Source organism: Lissotriton vulgaris, chromosome 3_1 (genome assembly GCF_964263255.1).
Source record: "Lissotriton vulgaris chromosome 3_1, aLisVul1.2, whole genome shotgun sequence".
Lineage (NCBI taxonomy): Eukaryota > Metazoa > Chordata > Amphibia > Caudata > Salamandridae > Lissotriton > Lissotriton vulgaris.
This window is the reverse complement of record NC_141689.1, coordinates 522,158,039-522,182,070: the sequence shown is the minus strand read 5'-3', so window position 1 is coordinate 522,182,070 and position 24,032 is coordinate 522,158,039. Positions and strand designations below refer to the sequence as shown.

General features: G+C 44.3%; 1 protein-coding gene across 3 annotated transcripts in view; it reads right to left on the bottom strand.

Annotated features, from left to right (window-relative positions):
- Positions 1-24,032, bottom strand: part of GCNT4 (glucosaminyl (N-acetyl) transferase 4) — a 203,200-nt gene that overhangs the window by 89,879 nt on the left and 89,289 nt on the right. Inside the window, exon 2 of one of the 3 annotated variants that reach the window (XM_086960770.1) lies at positions 15,892-16,012. The exons of the other annotated variants lie outside the window; for them this stretch is intronic. The gene's annotated coding sequence lies outside the window, so the exon portion shown is untranslated. The remainder of the gene's footprint in view (positions 1-15,891; positions 16,013-24,032) is intronic. 3 annotated transcript variants of the gene reach the window in all.

The following is a 24,032-nucleotide window of genomic DNA, read 5'->3' as shown; positions in this document are numbered from 1 at the left end:
GAAGGACACTGCTGAAAAAATGTGGCATATGAAAGGAATTTTTTAATTGAGCCTGCAAGTTATGTTAAAGGATAATCCATTATGAGGGGTGACTGCATTTGTCACAGTTTATATAGTGCTTAGAATCCTCCAGTGGCGTCACTAGGGGGGTGCGGGGGGTGCGGACCGCACCGGGTGTCACCCCATCTTGGGGTGACACCAATCTGGTTACGCTGGCTCGCTGTGGGTCCCAGGGCCAGCAATCTTTAGCGCTACCAATGACGGCCCTGGGACAGCCCACGCGCGCTGTGCTCCGTCCTCCGACGTGGCGGCGGCGGTCGTGCGCCAGACCCACGTCGGACAGAGATTTGGAGAAGAAACAGTCTCAGCACGCCAGGGGAGTGCTGCAAACATTCAGCCATCTTCCTGTAGACGGGACAGATATGACCTAACGTAACGAGCAGAGCTGCCAACTAATCTGTGCTTTCAAATGTCAACCAAAATGTAGAAGTTCTAAGAGCTTGAATAGACTTTTTTGACACGAAACAACGGTAAGAACAGAAAATATCCACATTTCTTGAGTGGTTCGCTCTGCAAACAAAAGGATTCCTTTAGAGAATACTTCTGTGATATTGATGAAGTATTAAAAACCTGAATGTTCAAATAATAATACCACTGGAGAACATAATGCTTTAGTGAATGCTAAGAAAGTCCGCATGCACAGCAAGAAGGTGTTAAACATTATTCAAGTGCCGAATTTGCTTTTAAGTCTATTGAAATGATGACGTTAGCCACCTAATAAATAGGATATGGCAGTGGGTATCAGTCTGCATGAGGGCACTTCGAGCACTTTATCATAATAAAAAGGGCGGCCTTGGTGACGTAGCCCTATTACAGACATATTTTTAGACTCTGTCATATTTCCTCTTGTGCTCAAATGTACAATCGCGTGATTGCTGAACATCAATAAACCGCTAAAGGGACCTTGATGTTACGTGGTGTAGTATACCTATTGAATAATAAAGCCAGGCATGGAGATCAATTACCAGCAGTCTGAAAGAATGGCCAGGGATTTCGAATTTGTTACTCTCATTCCCTTTGTTTTGTTTCCACCATTTTACGTCATTCCTCACCCATAAAGGAAATCTGACAGGTTATTTTGAGCGTTTCACACTTTCACGCATGAGGAACTTCAGCCTGGCCCCATCCACACGGTAAGGTAAGGCATGGTGTTTATTACTGAATTTGTGCATTGTTGTGTAAGCGCTCGGCTGATTGTCCGGCAGTATTGGAAAGAGTGCGACTTAGGAATACAGGCCTTGTTATTGACTGCAGAACAGGAAGTTAATTTTGGCTGTGACCACTCTTGGGTAGTAGAAAAAGTGATTCATTGGGCACTGCCCGAGCTGTATTGTAGAAAAGCCCCCAGATAAAATGTGAGTGGTTTTATTTCTCCCCTTGAAAGGAGATATTGAAGTAAAGTTAGACTTACTCACTGTACTTTAACGCTGTAACACAGCGATATTACGTTTGGGGAAACATTTTTTATTGTAGATAGCAATTTACTTGTGTATGAAGATACTGTATAGAATTAATATTTTAATTGGAAACATCTTAGAGGTCAGTGTACTTCCTTGTGATGCTTTGCATTATTTAAAAGTATCAATGAAGAAGTGCCTAGGGTAAGAGTGGGGTTAAGTATCCTGAGTACCTGTTGCCAGCCATATTTATTATATTTTTTGTGAATGCCAATATGATGCTGTTACTTTCATCAATTGAGTAAATTAACCTTAATGGACTTGACTTGCCTGGCTAGTGGCATCACTCCAGAAAGTGCTTCCCTTTGATATATCGTCAATCTCATTGATAAGGTTTGAACTGTAACTGCAGGAAAAATAGGGATTCGTGTTTTTTTTTTATGTGTTTGGTGGGTGGGGAGGGGAGGGAGAGTGGTGTCCCTCCTCAAATTATTAGTGCCCTTGACTGATTAAATTCTCTCGAGTTAACTTGAGCTGAATAGGTTTGGGCATGATTGGAGCAAGTGCTTGCCTAATATGTACTACTACTAATCCCATCACTGAGGGTGCCTTCGTAAATAGGGTAAATTAGGGAGCCTGCTAATTACCCATAATGTCTCATCAGACCGCACAGTGATAAGAATAGCCCAGTCTTCTATAACTCATGCCCCACCACGCGCAGTTTTCTCAACAATAATTTCATTGCAAATGTTGCAGTGATATTATCAATGATGTCATTGTGTCATGAGTAATGTGGGTCATTAGCAGTGCATAGCGAGGGCATGAGTTATAGTTACCTTAGGGTATGCTTTATAGTTTCTTGAGATAAATAATGCGTTAGTGTGACGCGAGATGTGTGACACTTGGCAGGCCTGAATGTGGCACACAAACATAATCAGATCGCATCGCAATAGCATTAAACTCCCAGTCTCCAAGGCCGGCCCAAGAAAGTCACAGTGCTATAAAAAAGGAAGGAAGCTTTAAAGACGTGTCAAGGAGTGATTTATTTTCAGAGCTGCCTGGTGTTCGCTATCGCTATATGAAGCGCCTGTGTCGGGAGCAGCACCTAGCTTTGTATCTAATCTATTATCGTATGTGCTCCAGGGTTTCTTCTGCTTAGGGAATCCCCTCGGATAAATCAGATATAGAATGAAAAAAAGATGGTGGGCACAAGGCAGCACTGTGTATTTGGAAGATCTGACGCATGACTGTGTCGGCCTACCTTCTTGGTGAACTCGGAGCAGAGGAGGTCCATGCGGTAAGTCGTGAGAGGGTGACAACATGAGTTACCAGCACCGGGTGACACCAACCCTAGTGACGCCACTGCATTTGTTCACTTTTCTTGCTCCCCCAATCTCTCCCACCCCATCTGTCTCCTACCTCTCTCCCTCCCTCCCAGAACAGTGCTATCTCTGTGCTCTTTCACTATCCCCTCTATGCTCACCGCGGTGTGAGGAAGACCTTGAGCACCCCGCGTGTCTCACCGTGGATGAGGGTGGATGCTTGTGACTCCTCCGCGGTATTCCAAGCGGCAGACTCGTTGATGTCATGGACGTGGACCTGCAACAGCAACAGCTTCTACAGCAACAAGCATTGAAAATGCAATATGTCTCGCCTTCAATTGAGTCAAAGCCATTTGCTTTGCTATACTATTAGCAAAGGAAATGGCTTTAACTTAATCAAAGGCGAGACCTATTCATTTTCAATGCTTGTTCTTCCTGGAGTGTGGGCTGGGTGTGAAATGGAGAATGCGGAAATGGGAGGAAAACAGAGCCACCCTTTCATTGCACTCTAAAGCCACCTGATGTTTGAAATTGAGGCCATAAATGAATTTCCTAACACATACAAACACATGTTTTTCACTCCCCCCCACGTTATCTTTATTTCGGTCTAAGAGACTATAAGAGATACAATATTTTAAAAATAGATCACACGAATATACTCACAGTAAGAAACAGAGTAAGAATATTTAAAACATGGCGGAGCTAGCTCGAGACCGTATTGGCCGCCTGAGCCTGGAGCTCCGCTGAGTCATCGAACTATTCAAAAGTTCTGCAGCTACGGGGTTTTTCAGCTCTCAAAATAGCACCTCTCGTGTCGGACACCGTGCAGAACAAACTGACCGGTCGAACCCAAAGACCCATGGCTAAAAGGAAGAGCATTTGCCGGGGTAGAGTCGGCGGCGAATGAGGCGCGAATCCTCGGCCCAAAGTAGGAGCTCTGGCCGGGCGTCGTCGCTAGACGTGGGGCCGGTGCCTGACCTTTGGACCGCACTTCGTGGACCTCCGCTGCGGTGGGACGTGCGGCGAATCCAAGTGTTCCGACTGCTGGCGGGGGTGCCCCAATGGTTTGTGGAGCCTTCGCGGAACCTGGAGGAGGATACTGAGGTGTGGCCGGAGATGCTACAAAGGACTTAAAGCACTTTGAGGCCTTGCCGCATAAGGCGACGTTGGAACGCCTTCGGCGCCGCCCGGGCCTTGTACATCGTTGCCTGTCCCATGCGGAGGGAGCGGCGGGAAAAGCAGATCTCGATCCCCTGCTGGGCCATCGGATGTGGGGGCTCACTTTCATAGCCCCATATGGACTTGAAGTGGCCGCGGCGTCTTGGAGGACAGGCTGCATTGAGGGACAGGTCAGAGGGGACACGAGGGGCCAGAAACCTCCCTGCACCTCCTGGGGCTTGAGCATGCAGCTGGCGGGGTCCTGCTATTTGCACACACGCTACATAATCCGCGCAGTTGCGGTGCTGTCCGGTTGAGGCCTATAGCGGATTTCCTGAATTCTCGCAGGGCATTGGACTACAATTCACATCTTTGGTGTCCCCCCCCCCCCCCCCCCTGCCTGGCATCAACGGGCGGAGTGCCCCGTGGATCATCGTGCCCTGGGGGCATAGCTGTACTTTGCTGGGGCTGTGTAACGAGCTGCTTGGACAGTGGGGCTGTGGGGCGTGGTTGGCAATTGCTGTGGATTTCACTAGGCGGTCCCAAACTAGAACTTACCCGATTCTCAGTCAAGGAGCATGTGTGACTGCGTGCCACCAGCGGGGGTCGATACTCCCAGTTAACATGGGAAAGGGAGATAAGACCCAGACAAAGCTGCCTTCGACCAGATACGAGCCAAGCCCAAAGACCCTGACCCGGATGGGGGCGCTAGGATGCCCATGTAAAGGGAGTGTGGGAGGTTCCCACACTGAATCCTGTAGGTGCTCCTCTGGAGGTATAACAAACCTCTAAATCTTCAATGAATATTCAAGTTCAAAGGTCGGTAAATTTCATCAGAATTTTAGTCAAGTAGTCATATATTGTTTTCATATAGACTTAAGTAGGGTTGTAGAATGTCTTATCCATCATAAAGATTTTCAAAAGTGCAGAAAATCCCTATGCATTTCGGGACGAAAGTCCCTTCATCAGGGGACTCTACTTTATCTAGAAAGGAAATAAACACTGTTTCAGGAAGGGGACTGGAACCTCAGTCAGATTATAAAATAACTGAAAAAAGGCCAACTAAAGCGAATGGTTACCAAGAAAACATAAGTGCTAAACGGGAATCAGTGGGTTAATCGAATCAGTGCACTGGGGTTGTGAAAAGGTAAGAAGAGGAAAACGGAAACAACAAACGGTGGTTCGTTGGTTTAAAGTGAACTTGTACGTGAAAGCAGGTCTAACTAAAGAAACCTGAGGAACCCACAATAAAAACACCCCTGATTGTGCACGTTACAGTGCGTGACGATAAATAAATTAAATCAAAGTGACCGCGGAAAAGTTATGAGCTTACCGAAGCAATCGGGATGTCGCGTTCAGAAGCTGGTAGGGCTTACTGAATTCTGCTACTTTCTTGTCTTATTGGGCAACTTTGAACAGGAGAGTTCTGTACCTGTAAGGTTAGATTCTCAAAATAACAAATTTTGTTACTCAAATTTCGAGTGTTATCTAGCCTTGACGCCTATTTTAGACAAAAATGGTTTGACCAACTTATAGTGCTTGCATTCTTTTGCGCTTTCTCCATTCAGATTCCTGCCACATTGGGCTATCTGACCCGAGTGACCCCATTTGTGAAATTGAAGTGTCTGTCACTTAAAAAAGAAAAAGGTATGCTATTAGCTTCAATGTGACCAAAACAACGCAAACGTTTTTTATGATATGGTAAAAATTAATATGGATTTAATCTTCCATTTTAGAAAATTTAAAAAAAAACTGTCTCTTGACTGGATGGAAGAATACATTTATATTCTGTCCTAAGAAGAGTTCATTCTATTTGGTAAGCCCACTTTCAGGCTTTATTTATTTGAGAATCTAACCTTACAGGTACAGAATTAACTAGTCAACATTAACACAATATTCAAAACCCACCATGAAATGTCTTAGACAACAAGGTTGTTAGGCCCAGAACTGGTTGTTTTCTCTAGCTTAATTATGACTCCTGTTCAAAGTTGCCCAATAAGACAAGAAAGTAGCAGAATTCAATAAAATTAGATGCTAAAGGACTCATCCTGACAGATGTTTTTTGTAAATATGTAAATTTTGAAACGATTGTATTGTAAAAATGGTATGTAATTGGATGTATATGGGAGAACCTCCTAGAGCCCAATATTTGGACTCTCTAACTTTCTTTTTAATATGTTGAAATGTAATTAAATGTGTTTTAAATTGTAAAATAGTGTATATAATGTGCATATAATAATTGTGTATATATATATATATATATATATATATATATATATATATATATATATATATATATATATATTATTTGTAGCCCTGAAGAAGTCCGTGGAGGACGAAACGCGTTGGCTACATTTGTGAAGAACCAAATAAAGATCGAACTTCTAAAAAAAACATCCAAGATTCTGCTACTGAATATTTTTCCATTGTGATTCATGAACTTTGATTACTACTGTACATGTTTACAAAACAATAGTTTGTGTGCTGGATCAGTATTGCTAAAAAATTGTATGTCGGAACAATTCTTTGTTGTAGGAGATTTAGGGAAATAGAATCTCCGATCTGTGGCACCATAAAAAAGAACGAACGAGGCAGTACACAGGATAGGTGCAATTGTGCTTAAAACCCCTTTCCCCAATCTTTTGTTCTCAAAGGATGCAGATGGCCGTTATGTCATATCTCAATGCCGGGGTCGGGCTTGGACCTACTCATCATTAATGTATACGGACCCAACTATGACTGCCCTGAGTTCTTCGGGGACATTGCCAGAATTATTAGCAAATCTGGAGACGCCCAGATCCTTTGGGGAAGGGACTTTAATTTGGTCAGGGATTCGGACCTGAATAGATCGGCAGGCCCCCCTAGAAACCCTGCTGCGGCTGCGAGAAAGTTGGAGGAAGTTCTGGTGTGTCTTGGCGTGTGCGATGTGTGGCGAACAAGGAATGGAGATAGAGGGGGCTATACACACTACTCGGCGTACTACAACATACACACACTTATTGATTATTGGATGGCATCTACTTCACTGATGAATCAGATGCGACAATGTAAGATATTGCCACGCACACTAACTGACCATTCACCGCTGTTGCTGGTCTTAGACCCCCCCAGGAAAAATCTGCCACCATTCACGTGGAGATTTCCTCCGTATTCCCCATTTAGACCCATTATTTAAGGAGGAAATGGCCGTTGCCATTGATACCTTTTTTGATACTAATATTGGCTCAGTAGATTGTTTGGGAAGCGTTTAAAGTGTACATTTGGGGTGTCGCAATAGCTAAGCATTTAGGTGTGCTAAAGGCCATTCAGAAGACTCTGACGGACCTGGAAGCTAAGTTACAAGACCTAGAGCAGAAACGGCTTGCTGGGTGCGATGAGGTTTTGGACAATGAGATTAAGTCACTCCTTGAGAAATATCATGACGCTGCCGATTCAGAAGTGAAGCACATGGGCAAGTACGCCACGACGCGTTCATATGGTGAGGGTGATAGGCCGGGTCTGTTCTGGCATGCCTAATGAAAGCACGGCAGGGTAGGACACATGTAACAGAAATTAAATCGGCACAGGGCAAACTATTGACGGGAGAGGTGGATGTAGCTGAACGCTTCAGACAGTATTATGCGGATTTGTATAGGTCCCTGTCTGCAGGGATGGAAGAACAGATTGCGGAGTATTTGGAGCATATACAACTCCCGTTTCTCCCAGATTCACATAGGGAACTCCTAATGCACCCGATAGAGAGAGATGAGATTGTCGAGGCCTTGGGTAGTATGAAAGCTAGGAGCTCCCCGGGGTCTGATGGCTTAACGGTAGGCTTTTATAAGACGTTTTTAGAGCAGTTACTCCCACACCTCACGGCCCTGTACGAAGATATGTGTGTAACGGGCACCATACCCCAGTCAATGAGAGAGGCGCTACTTGTTGCCATCCCTAAACCGGGTAAGACACTGGATGAATGTAGTTCCTTTCGCCCACTTTCCCTTCTCAATGTGGACACTAAATTATTCGCGAAAATATTGGCCACTAGACTTGCTCTCATGTCCCATATACTAGCTGCTCCGGAACAGGTGGGATTCATACTATCCAGAAACTTAACTTGTAATATTCGGATGGTGTTTGGCACGATGCAGCACGTCCGCCAGGAGTACAAAGCGGTAGCTGTCTTTTTAGATATGGAGAAAGCATTTGATTCGGTTGAGTGGTTGTTTCTAAGGCAAGTGCTGACGAGGATGGAGCTTGGGGCAGTTTTTTTGCAGCTGCTAGGGACTCTATACTATAAGCCTACGGCAGGTGTGCGCATAGGGACCCAGGTCACCGCACCCTTTCCCATTACTAGAGGCACTAGGCAGGGCTGTCCCCGCTGTTATACACTCTGGTGGCAGAACCTTTGGCCTGTGCCCTAAAGGAGTACCATAGTAATGAGGGTATCTGATTTTGGACGTACAGAATAGTAGTATGGAGCTATGCTGAGGACACGCTCATGTATGTGAGAGAACCTGAAAACAACTTGGCCTCAATTATCAGGGAGGTGGTCCACTCCAGGGCACTGTCGGGGCTGAAGGTCAATTGGGAAAAATCACTTAATTGTTTATTTATTTAGTGTGTCTTGGTATCGCGCACAGCTACCCAACGGGGTGTCCCGGCGCTTCTGTGTAACTTCATACTGCATGAAATGGTTGTTAAGAGAAAATAATTATTCAACAGAACAGGTAGGTTTTTAGGGCTCTTCGGAAAGGTTGTTCATCCTTAATCAGCCGAATGGCATTGGGTAATTTATTCCAGAGGGCCACCGTCAGTACTGGGAAGGATTTCCCACCAGAACGGGTTTTCCTGAATCTAGGGACAGTAAGAAGGTTTTTAAAAGAAGAGCGTAGGGTCCTGGAGCTGTTATAAGGAATCAGGCACGTGGAGAGGTAGGCAGAACCCTTGCCTCACAAGGCTCGATGGGCCAGGACCAGAGCTTTAAATTCTGCCCTTTTGTGGACCGGCAGCCAGTGAAGTTCACGACGGTGAGGAGCTATGTGCTCCCGTAGAGGGATACCGCCAACCAGTCGCACCGCGGCATTCTGAACTGTCTGGAGGCGATGGCGAAGCCCCACCGACAGACTAGTATACAGGCCATTAGCGTAGTCCAGGTGTGAGGTGATTAACGCCTGTACCACGATCTTCCTAGTGTTACTGGGCAGAAAATGAATGAACTTATTTATCATTCGAATTTTAGCTAAACAGGCAGCAGAGACTGTGTGGACTTGATGGAAAAATGAGAGGTTGGAATCCCATCTTACTCCTAGATTTTTCACGGAGTCCTTTGGGAGAGGAGGGGCGCTTAAATCAAGAGGCCACCAGATGTTAGGGTCAAGTGGAGCTGGCTGGTGGAAAAAAAGGACCTCCGTTTTTCCTGCATTCAACCTCAAGAAGTTAGTGTCCATCCACTGGGTGATTGTTCGTAAATAGTTTAAGGGATCGAAAGTAGTGGGGGTGATACTGTTAAAAGAAAACAAAAGCTGGATATCATCAGCATTGGAAGTGAATTTTATACCGGTTTGGGCAATGATATCAAAAAGTGGGGAAAAATATATATTGAATAAGAGCGGGCTCAGGGAGGAGCCCTGAGGGACTCCCCACCGGAGCGGGCGACTTTCAGAAGTAAAAGGGGGGGGGGTGAATACCGCCTGGGTGCGGTTAGACAGGAAGGATGATATCCACCTTAACGCTGTACCCTGAATGCCCTTCGAATGCAGGCGATCAAGGAGGAGGGGGTGGGAGACGGTGTCGAATGCTGCTGACAATTCCAGCAGCACCAACACCACTCTAGATCCCTCATCCAGGCTCCATCTTACAGCATCAGACATCTCGATGAGTGCCGATTCTGTACTATATCCAGGCCTAAAGCCGTGCTGGGAGTCATGGAGCGCGCCTGATGTTTCCAGAAAGCTCGCTAACTGTTGTTGAGCGATTCTTTCTAATACTTTAGCAGGAGCAGGTAACAGCGAGATTGGTCTATAATTGGCGGGGTCACTGGGGTCAGCGGTGGCCTTCTTGATAATAGGAACCAATCGTGCCTGTTTCCAGGTGTCAGGGAAAAGTCCCAATTTAAACGAATCATTCCAAATCCTGTTTAGGAAAGGGTTAAGAACGGGGGCTAAAGATTTATACTGTTTAGCAGGCCAAGGGTCTAATGGGGAGCCAGATTTAGTTTTAAAAAGTTCCGCAAGTGATTGTTCCAGTGTAATCTCTGCGAAGTCAGAAAACAAAGGCTCTGGACCCGCGAGAGGAGAAGGAGAGAGACATTTTAGTACCTGAGTGGTACTGGGGAAGGAGTCATAAATAGTAGCTATTTTGCTCTCGAAAAAAGTTGAGGTTGTCACAGAGAGTCTGTGATACCACTGGGGGGCGTTTTAGGGCTAGGGGATCCGTAAAAGATCTCACTGTCTCGAAAATTTCCCTAGATGACCCTTGGGAGCGATTTATTTTATCTTCTAGAAATTTCCTTTTGTGTTCAGTGATCTTCCTCCTATAATTTTTCAAAGCGGCTTTATAGAGGCTTTTGCGGTCGGGGGAAAAAGTAATTCTCCAGCGTCTCTCAAGACGTTTACATTCCGATTTAAGCACTCGGAGATCATTCGAATACCATGGAGCCGAGGGGGCTGAACAGTAGGTTTTTATGGGTCTAACTGGGGCGATGCGATCGATTACCGAGGTAATCCGATCATTAAGCATGAGCGAATTTTGCGGATCTCGCGTTCGCGAATTTTGCGGATTTGCGGATTCGCAATCCGCAAAATCCGCGAATTCCCGCGAATTTGCGGATTTTTTTTTTTTTTGTGTTCGCCCGTGTTTCTGCCAGTTCGCGAGGGTTTTGTACACTTTCGCAAATTGCGAACTTACCTGTCGGGTCGCAAGTTTCGCGAACTTGTTGTTTCTACGTGTCCAGCCTGTTTGGGACACTCTTCTTCATCACTGCCACTCTCTGTCACCACTGCCACTCTCTGACTACTCATGCCACCCTCTGGCCCACCCATGCCACCCTCTGTTTCATCACCACACCCTCTGGTTGTCCAGTGTACATTATTTTCGGCAAAGCAAAGCACACCTTCCCTGCCTCAAGTGATCTGAATTAATTTGGGGCTGATTAATGTGTCACAGAATATTTTTTTAGCTGGCACCTGCTTCCTTAGTGCGCCCTGATTAGTGATCTTTTGCACTTGCTAAGTGCTTTCATTGTTGCAAAATTAGTTACAACACCTGCCCTGCCCCAACTGACAATAATGAATTAGGGGCTGATTAATGGATTTTAACTTCCAGCCTGGCTCCTGCTTGTCTCCCTTAGCTGTAATTCAGGACCTTTGTGGCATATGTGTAACTATTCTGAGGTTCAGAGCAGGGTCACATAATAGTTTCAACTGGCAACTGAACTCTGGAGGGGCCCCTCAGGAAGCACTACAGGAAATGGCTACTAATGATGAGCCTGAACTTTTGAACCTGGTAAGTAGTTACTTTCAGTTTTGCTAAGATCGTATTTCTGCAATTTTGCACTTATTCGCGGGGCGCGAACTCACGCGAACTCACGCGAACTCACGCGAACAGTGCGAGCAGTGCGACCAAAATCCGCTGCTCGCGGATTTGCGGATTTTGCGGGAGATTCGCGAATCTCGCGGATTGCGGATTTCCCGAAAATCCGCAAAATCCGCGAGCGGAACGGATTTTCCGCCCATGCCTACCGATCATTTAGGTTAGTCAGTCGTTTGTCAAGGTCTAAACTTATATCTGAAAAGTCGACCTGTGAAAGACAAGGAGCTAGGCTCTCTGGAGAAATCTTACTCCAATTTCTGCCTTGTTGTTTAGCCGGGCGAGGGTGTCGATTTGTGGAGTGACAGGGGAATGTAAAAGGGATAAGCAGGTGATCTGACCAAACGATTGGAACTAGGTCAAGGACCTCCAAGCCCGTCAAGTTAGTACAGATTAGATCGAGTGTATGACCCGCTTTATGGGTGGGAGTGCTAATAAGTTGGTTCAGTCCACCTTCTGCTAGAGTGGATACAAAGTTAATAGAGGCAGTGTCCTCAGAATTGTCAACATGGAGATTAAAATCCCCAAGAAGAGTGAAATTGGCATATCGCAGTGAAGCTTGTAGAATGAGGTCTAAAAAAGCTGGGAGGTAGGCTGGTTTGGAATTGGGTGGTCGATAGGCCAAAAGACCAGAAAATGTGAATTTAGGAGAAATATTAATACAAAAAGGAAGGCCTTCGATGCGTTCTGATTGAATGAAGGGGAAGGACGAAATGGTCCAATGAGATCTATATATAATGGCCACTCCACCCCCATGTTGTGGGCTTTGTCTGTTGGCGCACAGTATTCTGTAACCTGTAGGGATAGCAAGATGTATCGCGGGATTAGTGTCGTCTGTTAACCATGTCTCAGTAAGAAACAGTAAATCCCATTTATCCTCTTCCAGGGTATGGGATACACTTGTGTATCCATGAACACCTGCCACTACTGAATTTGCGATGGAATACCCTCTGCAATGGACTGAGGATTCAGTTAGATATTTAGGCCTCAAGCTTCATACAGATGCTGATATTGTGTTTAGGGAAAACTACGGCACGGCCATTGCTGGAATATTTCCTTGGTACTACCGCACACCTTTTTTCACAGGCTTAGACAATCCATGATAAAACTGGCCTGGACAAGTAAACAAGCTAGGGTACAGTGGGGAGATACTCACTCTTCCGTATCAATTGGGAGTTCTGGGCGCGCTGGATTTTGAATTGTATTATAGGGCGGCACAAGGAGCTCAACTCCATGCCTGGATACACTGCGAGGCTGACATCCTCTTCCTCAAATGGAGAGACTGTTCACTGACCATAAACCCTTGCCGGCAGTAATTATGGAACCAGTAGACTGCAGGACCAGCATTGTTGACTCCTTAAACACCACTAGGCATGCATGGCACTGGCTCCTGCAAAATCAAGCGGGTGCATTACTGTATTCACTGGCAATGCCTATTGAGTGGATGAGATGGCTGGGACCTTGTACAGAAAGGGGCATTATTCTTGCACTACGTGCATTGAATATGGAGGTGGCAGGGGATCTCTTTCAGGATGGGGCGGTTCGTACCTCAGAGCAAATTTTAGGGACTTCCGATGGCACCACACTCTTGAATAAATTCCAATTCCACTGGGTACTGGGGGCCCTTCGGTCACTGCTTGGTGACGGTATGGAAGAACCCCCAGAGGTTCTAGAGCTAACACACGTTATTAAAACCGCGTCCCCCCGCAAGATGATTACAACTATTTACAGAATTGCTATGTCGCACAGGGCGCATAAATACACGGTGGCCAGGCTTGCATGGCAACGGTATTTGAATGTTCAGCTGGATGATGATAAATGGTCATATTGCTGTATGAACACTAGGAAAGTATCGCTCCATGGCAGGCACAGGCTTGTCCATTTCAAATATCTTAATAGGACATATTATACCCCTGAAAGACTATGCAGGTACGGCTTGCGCGAAGACGCTAATTGTGAGAGATGCCACTCTACACCAGCGGATTTCCTGCATCTGGCATGGTCGTGCCGGGGAGTTTACTCCTTTTGGGAAGGTATATTTGTTGAGTTGGGAAGGGTGGTTGAAACAGAACTCGCACCGGATCCATTGATGGTGCTCCTGGGGTACACTAAGACATTGCCAAAGGCAATACATAGACTGATCGACAAGGGGCTACTCCTGGCCAAGAGAATAGTTGCTCTGTGTTGGATGAGAGGTTCCGTCCCGACGCTACGGGAATGGTCAAGGGACATGATGTATTGTGCTACACAGTCGGAAACTTATAGTGAGCTGCTTCCGCCTAGGAGCCGACCAAAACATTTTTGGGGACTATATGCCTCATATAGCCTGGGTACAATGAGTGACGGTGGGGAAGATACAGCTACTGTCTCTGACAAAGGTGATACAATTGCTGATGAATCCACTGGAGACGTATGAGGCCCTGCGCGACTGGTCCGTCCACTGTGACGTGTGGAATGATTCTGATTTGTGGGTTACCAGGAGAATATATGCAAGTGCTGAGACTACAACCACGGTAGACATAAGAGCAGGTGCGCGTTCAGGGGGCTTAGCTTTTGTACATGTTAAAAGCATTTGGTCAATGTGGCTTGCGCTTTCATGACCCAGCTGGGAGACTTTTCGGTTTAACCCCTATTGTGATGTGTTTTGTGTGATTTACAGTTAACCGCCGCCGGCCCAAACTGGGATGTTGGCATTACGGCTGTGTCAGAAATTTGATGAGCGCACTACATGAATTATGTGATGGAGGGCTGGGTGCACTGTACCATGACGTGCATTGGTCTGCTTTTACAATAAAATGTTTAATTAAAAAAAAAAAAGTATATTTAAAACATTGCAAATCGTCCACATCTCTAGGTTCTAGATCGTTCCTTAACAATTCTGATCCTGGAGGCATATATGAAATCTGACAGAGATTGAAAATTCAGACATAAAATTTGTAGTAGTAAAGTGCGTAATAAAACTATAGTGCTTACACAGCTGCCAGAAGATAAAGTAAAATAATATATGCCAGTATTGTTTCCTGCGAATATAATATCAAGCATGGCACAGCACGTCATTGTATCACTAAATAACCTCGAGTGATAAAAAAATGCTCGGATACACTATAAAATTTGGCAAAACTCATAAGTTAAAGAAGAAAAGAATGTTACATCGCAACACCCTCTATAACGTCCCTAGAGGAGGACATCTGAGTGAGTAAACCATCTGCTCCACCACCCTGCAATGCATCAGCGCTAAGCGACCAAGCCCAATGTAGAAATCTTGCAAGGGCTACACAATGGGTTCAGAAGTGTCAGATTTTAGTAAACATAGGGCTTGCCAGCACTGCCTATAACCTAAGTTACGACAAAGAGGCAGAATTCACCGAAATCTTGGTTTGTTATATTTCTTACAAAATAATAGTAGTGTTTTTCCCCTTATCGCCTACTTAGGCATGATTGTAGAAACAAAGATCCAACAGCGGGCTCCAAGTGCCGCACAGGCCTCAGTGTAGTTAACCAAGGTGTAATCAAATATCAATTGGTTGAGTGGTGTGCACAACCTGCTCCTGCATCTGCCGTTGAAGGATGCAACCCGCCTGCTCGGGAACCAAAACCAGAAAAGTAATGGAGCGGTGCACTACCAGGGCGTAATGGCATTCAATAATGAAGCACGATTAGTTACTTCGTTGGTACCATCTTTATTCAAATATATCCAAATGAACAGAAAACAGACATCAGCCAACGCATTTCGTTCAAGGAAATAAACTTCGCCAGGGCTAGAAAAAGAGCAAAAATGAAACACAAATACTATGTAACAATTATAATTAACATCCACATTACAATACTAATAAAAATAACAAAAGAAAAGACACCATCACACATGGGCAAAGTTCCATTAAAAACGACAGGAACAACAACAAAAGATAAAATCATGTCAGTCGCCATTGGGGAGAGTCACAATCCCAGGTGCTGGTTAAGTCTGTATAATACAAAAGCATATACAAGCATTTAAGACTTTCAGGACACGCTTATTGTACCTTGTGGAATGTGGTAAGTAGGCAAAGTGTCAAATTACTAAGTCTAAAAAATGTGTACGCTCCAATTTAGATTGTGTAGAACATCAAATAAATTTCAATTGTAGGCGGATAAGGTAAATCTTGAGTATAATGGTGATCCTTCTAGGACTTATGGACTGCAAGATCTACATGCATTAGGGCAGATCCTAGGTGGGTGAACATAAAGACAAGGAGTCCATCAGAATAAATAACAGAAAAATAGTAATTCAGGGACACAATACAAAAATATGACAATGAAAGTCAGGGAAACCTCATGTTAGATAGAAAATACACACTCCCCCGCACTATGTATCAGAAGGCACCATGTTGTGTTAACCATATACATACCAATTAATGTATGTCGAAATCCTTCAAATGTGGTTTAAAGTAAGGTCCAAGCAACCTCAGAATGTAAGGATCAAAGAGATTGCAGCACGGGCCTCCATGATAAGGGCCGACAGCGTGAAGCCTGAAGAGCAAAGAGAAATAATAAGCAAAAGGTTGTGGATCGTAGGATATTACTTAGAAACAAGTAACAGGATGAATCCGGACGTGGTTAAACTAAGTGGAAGGGGGGGGGGGGGGCTACCGACAAGGGGAGAGGGGGGGCGACATGGGGGAGGTGTGCAGATATAACTGAGGTAAATGAATGTCATCAAAAATGACAAATGTAAAAAAACAGAGTTTGCCAAGGATCTATATATTTAAACAATCTCAGTGTCGAGGACACAGACTGAAAGTATGCCAGGAGGGTGTCCCGGGCTGCATGGACGAACTGGGCCCCGGGAGCCCATGCTGCGGAAAGCCCGCGCCCGTGGCTGCATTCCACACTAAACACATAGTTAGAAGAGTGGGAATATCGAGCGGTATGCAGATGAATCTGCGGCGTGGGCGAATAAAAGCACAGGGACAAATGTATAACGAAGAACACAAAAAACACACTAAGAAAGTTGTTTAAGGTCAAGGAGGCATAACCAGTGTGCTCGGTAACATAATCCCCAGGTATGCAGGATGAGTGTTGCGAGTTCGTCACATGAGTCATGAAGCCATCTAAGGAACATCCTGTCTTTGTATAAAAAACAACGCTCTCTATATCTACAAAAAACGGGCTAATATTGACAAGGTGGAATGAAGAAAACACAAGCAAAGTACAGGCGGGATGAGAGATATAAAACCGCCCTGAAGGGAAATTATCGGGGCTTACCTTAGAATGGCGGTCTACCAGTATCGGCTCTTCCCGAAGTGAAAGGAGAGGAAAATCTAAGCTCCTTTTATCTATCAATCCGAGCGCGCGAAAACCTAAATTGAAAACAAGGGCAAGGAAAAATAGACTGCCTTGGCGCCACGCCAAGGGATGGAACTGATCGCGCTTCATTATTGAATGCCAAAACACCCTGGTAGTAAACCGCTCCATTGCTTTTCTACTTAGGCATGATTACCAAACGTGGCTTTATGAGGGAGACATCATGGCAGAAAACAGAGCCACTCCATAGGACAAAGGCGGTTTAATTAACAGGGAGCACTAAGACCAACAGCCTCCACATCCAATCTCAGCTCTAAAAGGCAAATCTGGAGGTGGTTGATTTCACACATTCTAAATTCACTAATGCACTAAATTCTGCACCGTGCACCACCCAGCACATCCTTCTTCCATTAGAAATAACCAAAACTAGAAAAGAACAAAACCACGGTACAGAGCAATCTCAAAATTAATTACAATACGGTTAGACTTGAATTCTTCAGGTAGCGTTTCTCTAAACTTTTTAGGGTTTCCTCCTGGGTTTTGCGGATTCTCTTCTGGTGGTCTTCGGGCTTTGGGCACTTTCCCTTTGTAAATGCAGTGGGAAAGCACATGTGCCCTTCCCTATACACATTAGAAAGTGGTGTTTACCTGATGTTTTCTACACACGTCAGCCTACCACTGCAGGCTGGTGTGCCCACTTGCACCTATTGGGTTTCTAAAATGTGTCTAACCTGCCATTGTAGGTCTCTGTGTGCGCAGTTGTGGGACTACTCAGGCTTGTCTGTCTGAAACACTAGCCATCCTTAGAGGCCCTTTCACTATCACAAGAGCACCCCACGGTTACGTCTTAAAGGGTGAAGCAAGTGGTAAAAATATGCCAAGTATACATGTATGTTCGATGCGCAGGTAGTGAAGAATACCCATGTGTGTTTTCACTAGCTATGAGGTTTGCACTTCCCAAAAGATAACACGGGGAAAGGTGTGAAATGACTTCAGGCGGCAATAATGGATTGCAATGGAGCAGCCTCATAATGTAGCCTATCATTAAACTCGCAGTGACAAACCCTTTCCAGTGGTAAAAGTGGTTTTGGCATAACTAGCGTAGAAATGCCGCTTCTGGAACCTGGGCCTTTCTATGTTCTAAAACTCTTTGTGTGCCGTTGTGCTTTGCTCATGTCCACACTGGGAGTTGGGGGGAGCACAAATGGCCATTCCACAGCAACAGCTATAAAACATAGGTCATGTAACTGAAACGACAGACCTCTGCCAATTGCGGGTCTGGCTGGATGGATTGGAGGAAGAGGTTTTGACACTTGGCCTCTGGAGCCAGATCATGGCCCCACTAAAGATTAATATCTGAATTCCGCGGTCTCATGACAGGCAGGGCTGAAATTCAGGTGAGGCATCTGTGGTTCAAACAGAGACCTTTTATACTACCCCCAACTTCAAAGGTACTCTACAGTATTAGTACTGGTGTCATACTACAGCAGGGTAGAGATACACTTGTCGGGACGTGGGACCGGAGAACATGGGACAGCATGGTGCACACTGCCAGAGGAATCTATTGTGCACAAGGAGTATTACTGTCAATGAAAGGGACTGCATGTCCTTCCTGACAGGTGATCTCCAATCTGTGGGTGTTAGCTAGTCGGATGAGTTTCCGGGTGGAGGGAGGCTTGGGAAACAGGGTGTGCAGTCTGTTATCAATTGATCAGAAGGGTATTAGTGCACCCCATTAGGGTGCCGAGTGGGTATGTGTGTGAGTGCATCTGTACGGGCCTGCCTGATATCAGTTGCACAGCGTAGTGGTGCAGAGGGTGTGTGTGTGTGTGTGTGTGTGTGTGTGTGTGTGTGAGAGAGTGACAGTCTGAGGACTGCCTGGGATTCAAGACACTTGCCGGCGGTGGTGCCTAACACGTTGATTTCTTGCCAGACAAACATTACGTTTGACATTGGCTTAACCTGCGCGGTTGCTAAAAAGTGGTAAATTCTGTGTATGTACATATTGACATTGTTGTGACCCAGGGTGCACACTCGAACTGTGTGGTATTGAATTATAAGAATTGCTAGGGTGGGACTGGGGTGGACAATGTGTTGCACTGCATAAGAATGCTGGGGGCTGTGAGGGTTAGAACAGGATCTTTCCCAAATGTGCATATTACTGATGTCATTTTAACACAGTTGTGCCTAGTACTGCTAATAATAATTCCAAGTGGGATTGATGCCAGAAATACATGATGTTCATGTTGTGTTGATTAAAGTTTGTATTCAACACACATGTATATTTACATATGTGTGAAGCCTCTTTCGTGACACTCAGTGTATTTATCATAAGTGATTGCTATGCCAATGTTTTACACATTACCTCTGTGATAAGCCTGGCTGCTCAGTGCTAAACTACCAAAGGGTGAGTGTCGGTTATACAGTTGTGTTATTACCCGCCCATCATAGGGGTTGTAGGTTCTGCCTGGCTGGGGCATCGCCTGAGCCAACCAGAAAGTGCCAGTTGCAACAAATACCCACAAATGTAGCACAAGTAAGGCGGAGAATAATAGTCACACAACGTCTAGACATAACCCACTAAAAGAGTAATGCACTGCACTCTGGTCTTACAGTTATTACAATAAATATGCAGGTTTCTCTACTTGTCTTTTAAGTCAACTACCTGGAATGAGGCAGGTCTCATCTAATTTTTGTCAAACTCTGCACAAACCGGTTTACACACCCACTTAGGAACTGCAGACACCTTGCTGTTGCTCCATACTTTCCCATTCTCCAACACCACCACACATTCAGAAACTTAACTCACTTACTTACTTCATAGGAGCATAAAACATGTTGGCTTCTTTTATACACACTAAAGTAGATTCTAACCCACTCCCCTGACTACACATGACATTCTCTTCAAAACAACACCTGTACATATCTTTCACCTTCATCCTCACATCAGACACCCTTCAACCTCTTCTGCTTCTTCCCTTTCAATTTATCTCCTGATCAGCAGACTACCTGCTTCCCTTCCCTTTAACAACTCAATCATTCTCACTCCTGTACACAAGGGGAAACAACCTTTACAACGCAACTTTCACAACGCACTACCATTACAACAAAACTTTTACAATGCAACATCCATTACATCGTATGCCATTACAACACAACCATTACAACGCATACCATCACGACGCATACCATCACACCGCATACCATCACACCGCATACCATCACAACGCATAGCACCCTTACACTATCCAACACTTGCCCTACTGTTGCACCCCTTGGAGTTAAATAGTAATTTTTAGCCCTACACTATCCAACACTTACCCTACTGTTGCACCCCCCTAGAGTTAGAATACTAATTTTTACCCCTACACTATCCAATACTTACCCTACATGGAATGTAATGGTATGCGTTGTTTTTTGTATGCGTTGTAAAGGTAGTATGCGTCGTAATGGAATGCGTTGTAAAGGTAGTTTTTAAAAATTCATTGTAATAGCATGCGTTGTAATGAAATGCGGTGTAATGGATTTTGCGTTGTAAAAAATGCACTGTAAAGGTATGCGTTGTAAAAGTATGCGTTGTAACGTCATATATCCATACACAAGTGGGGTGTGGAATGCCTATCCCAAATCATCATGCCGAGACACTCCTTCCAGTCAAACCTATTAATAAAAGACACTTGAAAATGTTCCTTAGTCATCCAGTTGAAGCTCTCAACCAATCTATTATAGGAGGGGTGGATCATTGAGGTCTTAAGGTGCTTCACACCCACAGCTTGCAAATACATTTTCATTCCATGAAATTGGAGTACTTTGTCCAGGAAAAGGGGGTCAGGCAGGGGTGCGTCCTGGCCCCCTTTCTATTCACCCTTTATACGAACGGCTTGGAGGTTGCCATGCTACAAGGCAGTAAGGACCTTCCTTTAATAGCTCGTCGGCAGATACCAGCACTCCTATACGCCGACGATGCCGTTATTTTAGCAAGAACACTAAATGAACTACAGCTGGCCTTGAACAGATATTGTGTCTTCATGGCAAGTCTGAATCTGAAATTAAATGCAAAAAAAACCTATACAATGCATGCATGGGAGAAAAGAAATGTAAAACACAGGAACTATTGGTACAGGGTGAACATCTGGATAGGACCACTACCTATCCTTATTTAGGGATCGTCATTGACGAAAAATTTAAATGGAGCCCAGCTATCAATGCAAGGAAATTGGTATTCCTCAGAGAGACATCTTCGTTCAAAACCTTCTCACAGAGATTGGGGCAGCGACCAATTAAAGAATTATTGCAAATATATAACTCAAAATGTGTAAGTACAGCAACATATGGGGCGGGGATTTGGGGCTTTACAAATGTGGACTCAATACAAAGAATAGAGAACTTTTTCCTGAGATATCTGTTGGCGGTACCAAAAACTTGTTCCACCTATGCCTGCCATACTGAGTTGGGCATTGATTACATTACAGACACTATAAAATTGCAGCCAATAATGTTGTGGCGCAGAATATGGGTCACTGAGCAATGTCACTTGACTAGGGCGATCATTCAAGACATCTTAACATTAGACTACTCTAAGAAGATTAAATGGTTGTCCTATGTCAAAACGCTACTAACAGATCTAGGATATAGGAAGTATTTTGATCATCCGTTGCTGATAAAAGAAATCCCAAAAAAGAACCTAAAAAGGGAGTGCCTTGTTCATCTGCGCCAGTTACGCTTACTATCCGAGGTCCACAAACCATCTGTTCAACACTCCTTATTAGTCCAGACTGTGTTTACCGTTGAACCCTACTTGAACTTTAAATTAACACAGTTTGAAAAAATGTTGCTCACCCGTTTCAGATTCGACCTGTTTCATCTATTGGTCGCATTTCCAAAGCAAAATGTTAGGACATCCACACTTCCTATGTGCCCTTGCGATCTAGTGTCCTCACAATCAACGATACATACAATGTTATTCTGTAAATTCTTTACTGAACCCCGTGAACGCTGGATACTGCCCATTTTGAAATTCTGGGGTCTTCGTCAATGTCGTCCAGCGTATCTGACACTTCAGTACCTTGAAAATGAAAACTATGCTAAAGCGATCGTATTTTATCTTAAATTTTGTATACGTCATCGCATGAATTTATGAGTACGAATAACATTGCTATTTTGCACAAACGAAAGAAACTAAGATAACAGGAAAACTGTATGTTACTATAAATGCCGAAAAACTTGCACAAATTGAACTGAGAAGTACTTGCTATTTTTAATATGCTTTCTTTTAAACAAATGCATACTTAACGCTTTTTAACTTTTTTGATAAATTTGTAACTGTTTTTTTTTTTTAACTTTTATGGTGTTTTTTGTAAAACTACCGAATAAAGTCATTATTGAATTGAATTGAGTACTTTGTCTGTTACACCTTGCACTCACCCTTGTTGCACAAACTCTTATCGCCACAGCAAAAAATTGCAAGTCCACACCATCAGACAATATTAAAATAAAGTTGGTTTTATTAATCAGGCTGTGCACAGGCCAGCCTACTTCACTTTCAGTCCCAGCTCCAACAGTCAAGACTGGAACCCCGGAGGCAGTGACTTCAAACATTTCAAGTTCTACATAAAGGACAGCCCAACAATCCCCTTTTCCAAAAGCCTGCATTCATCAATTATGGTCAAGTGGCGGACACTACTTTGTTCATTTGAGGTACCTTATTGGTGAATGATTTTGGCACAGTACTCACATTCAGAGGCTTCCAAAACATCGATGCACAACTCATTTACTTCCCTGTGGCCTGTTTATTTCCATTTAGCTATTACTAAAAACATTGTGGATTAAAAGGAATTCATAGTTAAAAGCATCATGCTGTACAAAAACGATGGTCTAAAACATTATGACCAATAGTTCAGTAAAGTGCTCTATGCCCAGGTATTTACAGGTGCATTTATACCAACGTCTGCAAGGGGAGCGGTTGCGAAAAGCAGTGTGATTTGAAAAGAGTTTATTTTTGAAGAATTATATTATACCATAGGGGTGACCTCGTATATTACAACCAATAGTACATAAAGTGCTCCATGCAAGTACTCCCATGAGTTTTACAAATTTCTGCTTGGAGGGGGAGGGGTGGGGGGGGGGTAGGTCTCAAACTGTTTCCAAGCTAGGCAAAGGTAGATTTGTCCGGGCTAGGTTAGGCACTGGGGCCTCCTAATTGATGAGGCTATATATTAAGTTGTGATGGGATATAAAAGCCCAGTTGAACTAACAAGTTCCAGTTACTTTGTCTATAGTGTCCCTTCCCAGAGAAGGCCATTTGTTGTCTAAAGTGGCAGGGTATACTATTAATTTGCTCACTTGTAGTAGGAACTTGGTGCCCCTACAAGAAAGCTGGACTGGTCTGCTGTTCAATAATGTCAGCACTGCACAACGGCAGGATCTTATCTTGAGAGCCCGAAAGGTGGGGCAGAGTAATTTCTGTCTTCATTGGTTAGCAGCGGGGCAAATACACAGGAAATGTAATAGGCTTTTATCGAATTGGCCACATAGACGGCAAAGAGTTCAACCATCTTTGTTTCCAGGGCGGAACCTGATCTTTTGAAAGAAAGGTTCCCATTTGTGTTATTAAAAAGAAATGCTAGGTGGTTTGAGAGATGTGGCACGTGAGATATGGTTATGGACCCCAGTTGCTCTAAGATTGTTGGACTGTCCAGCTGTGTTTTTTCCAGCTCTTTCAGCTTCATTAAGGGACCATGATTTTAGCTTGGCTGCTTTGTTGGCAATTTTTTTAAATACTGTATGGCTGATGTTTAACTTCCTGGCCTCGTGGGGGTTAAGAGATGTCAAAGCTTGGTGGATCACTGTTGGCCAGTCATTTTTATTATTATGCTTGCTTTCCATTTCAGTCCAACACAAAGCGGCTAAGGAATCGGGTGGAGCGGCTTATCTTCAAGCACAATTTAATTAAAACGGCCATCCTTAACGGGAGCAGATAAAGGAGCCCGAATTCAGACGCACTTGCGCTTGAGAGGTGTGTCATGGTAGGTGAAAGATGTGTTTGAAAAAGGAGGACTGTAGATGATTGAGAGTCGTTACATCTTTGCCCTTAAGAAGTTCTGAGCTATAGATCAGTTAAGATAAAAATCATGCTCCAATGATTTGCAGTAGGTATAAACTGAGACGAGAGCCCCATCTTTTTTTTATTAGGTTAAAGGCAAAGAATAGCTTATTAGCTAGGGCTCTTCGTTGTGCGAGGTACCTT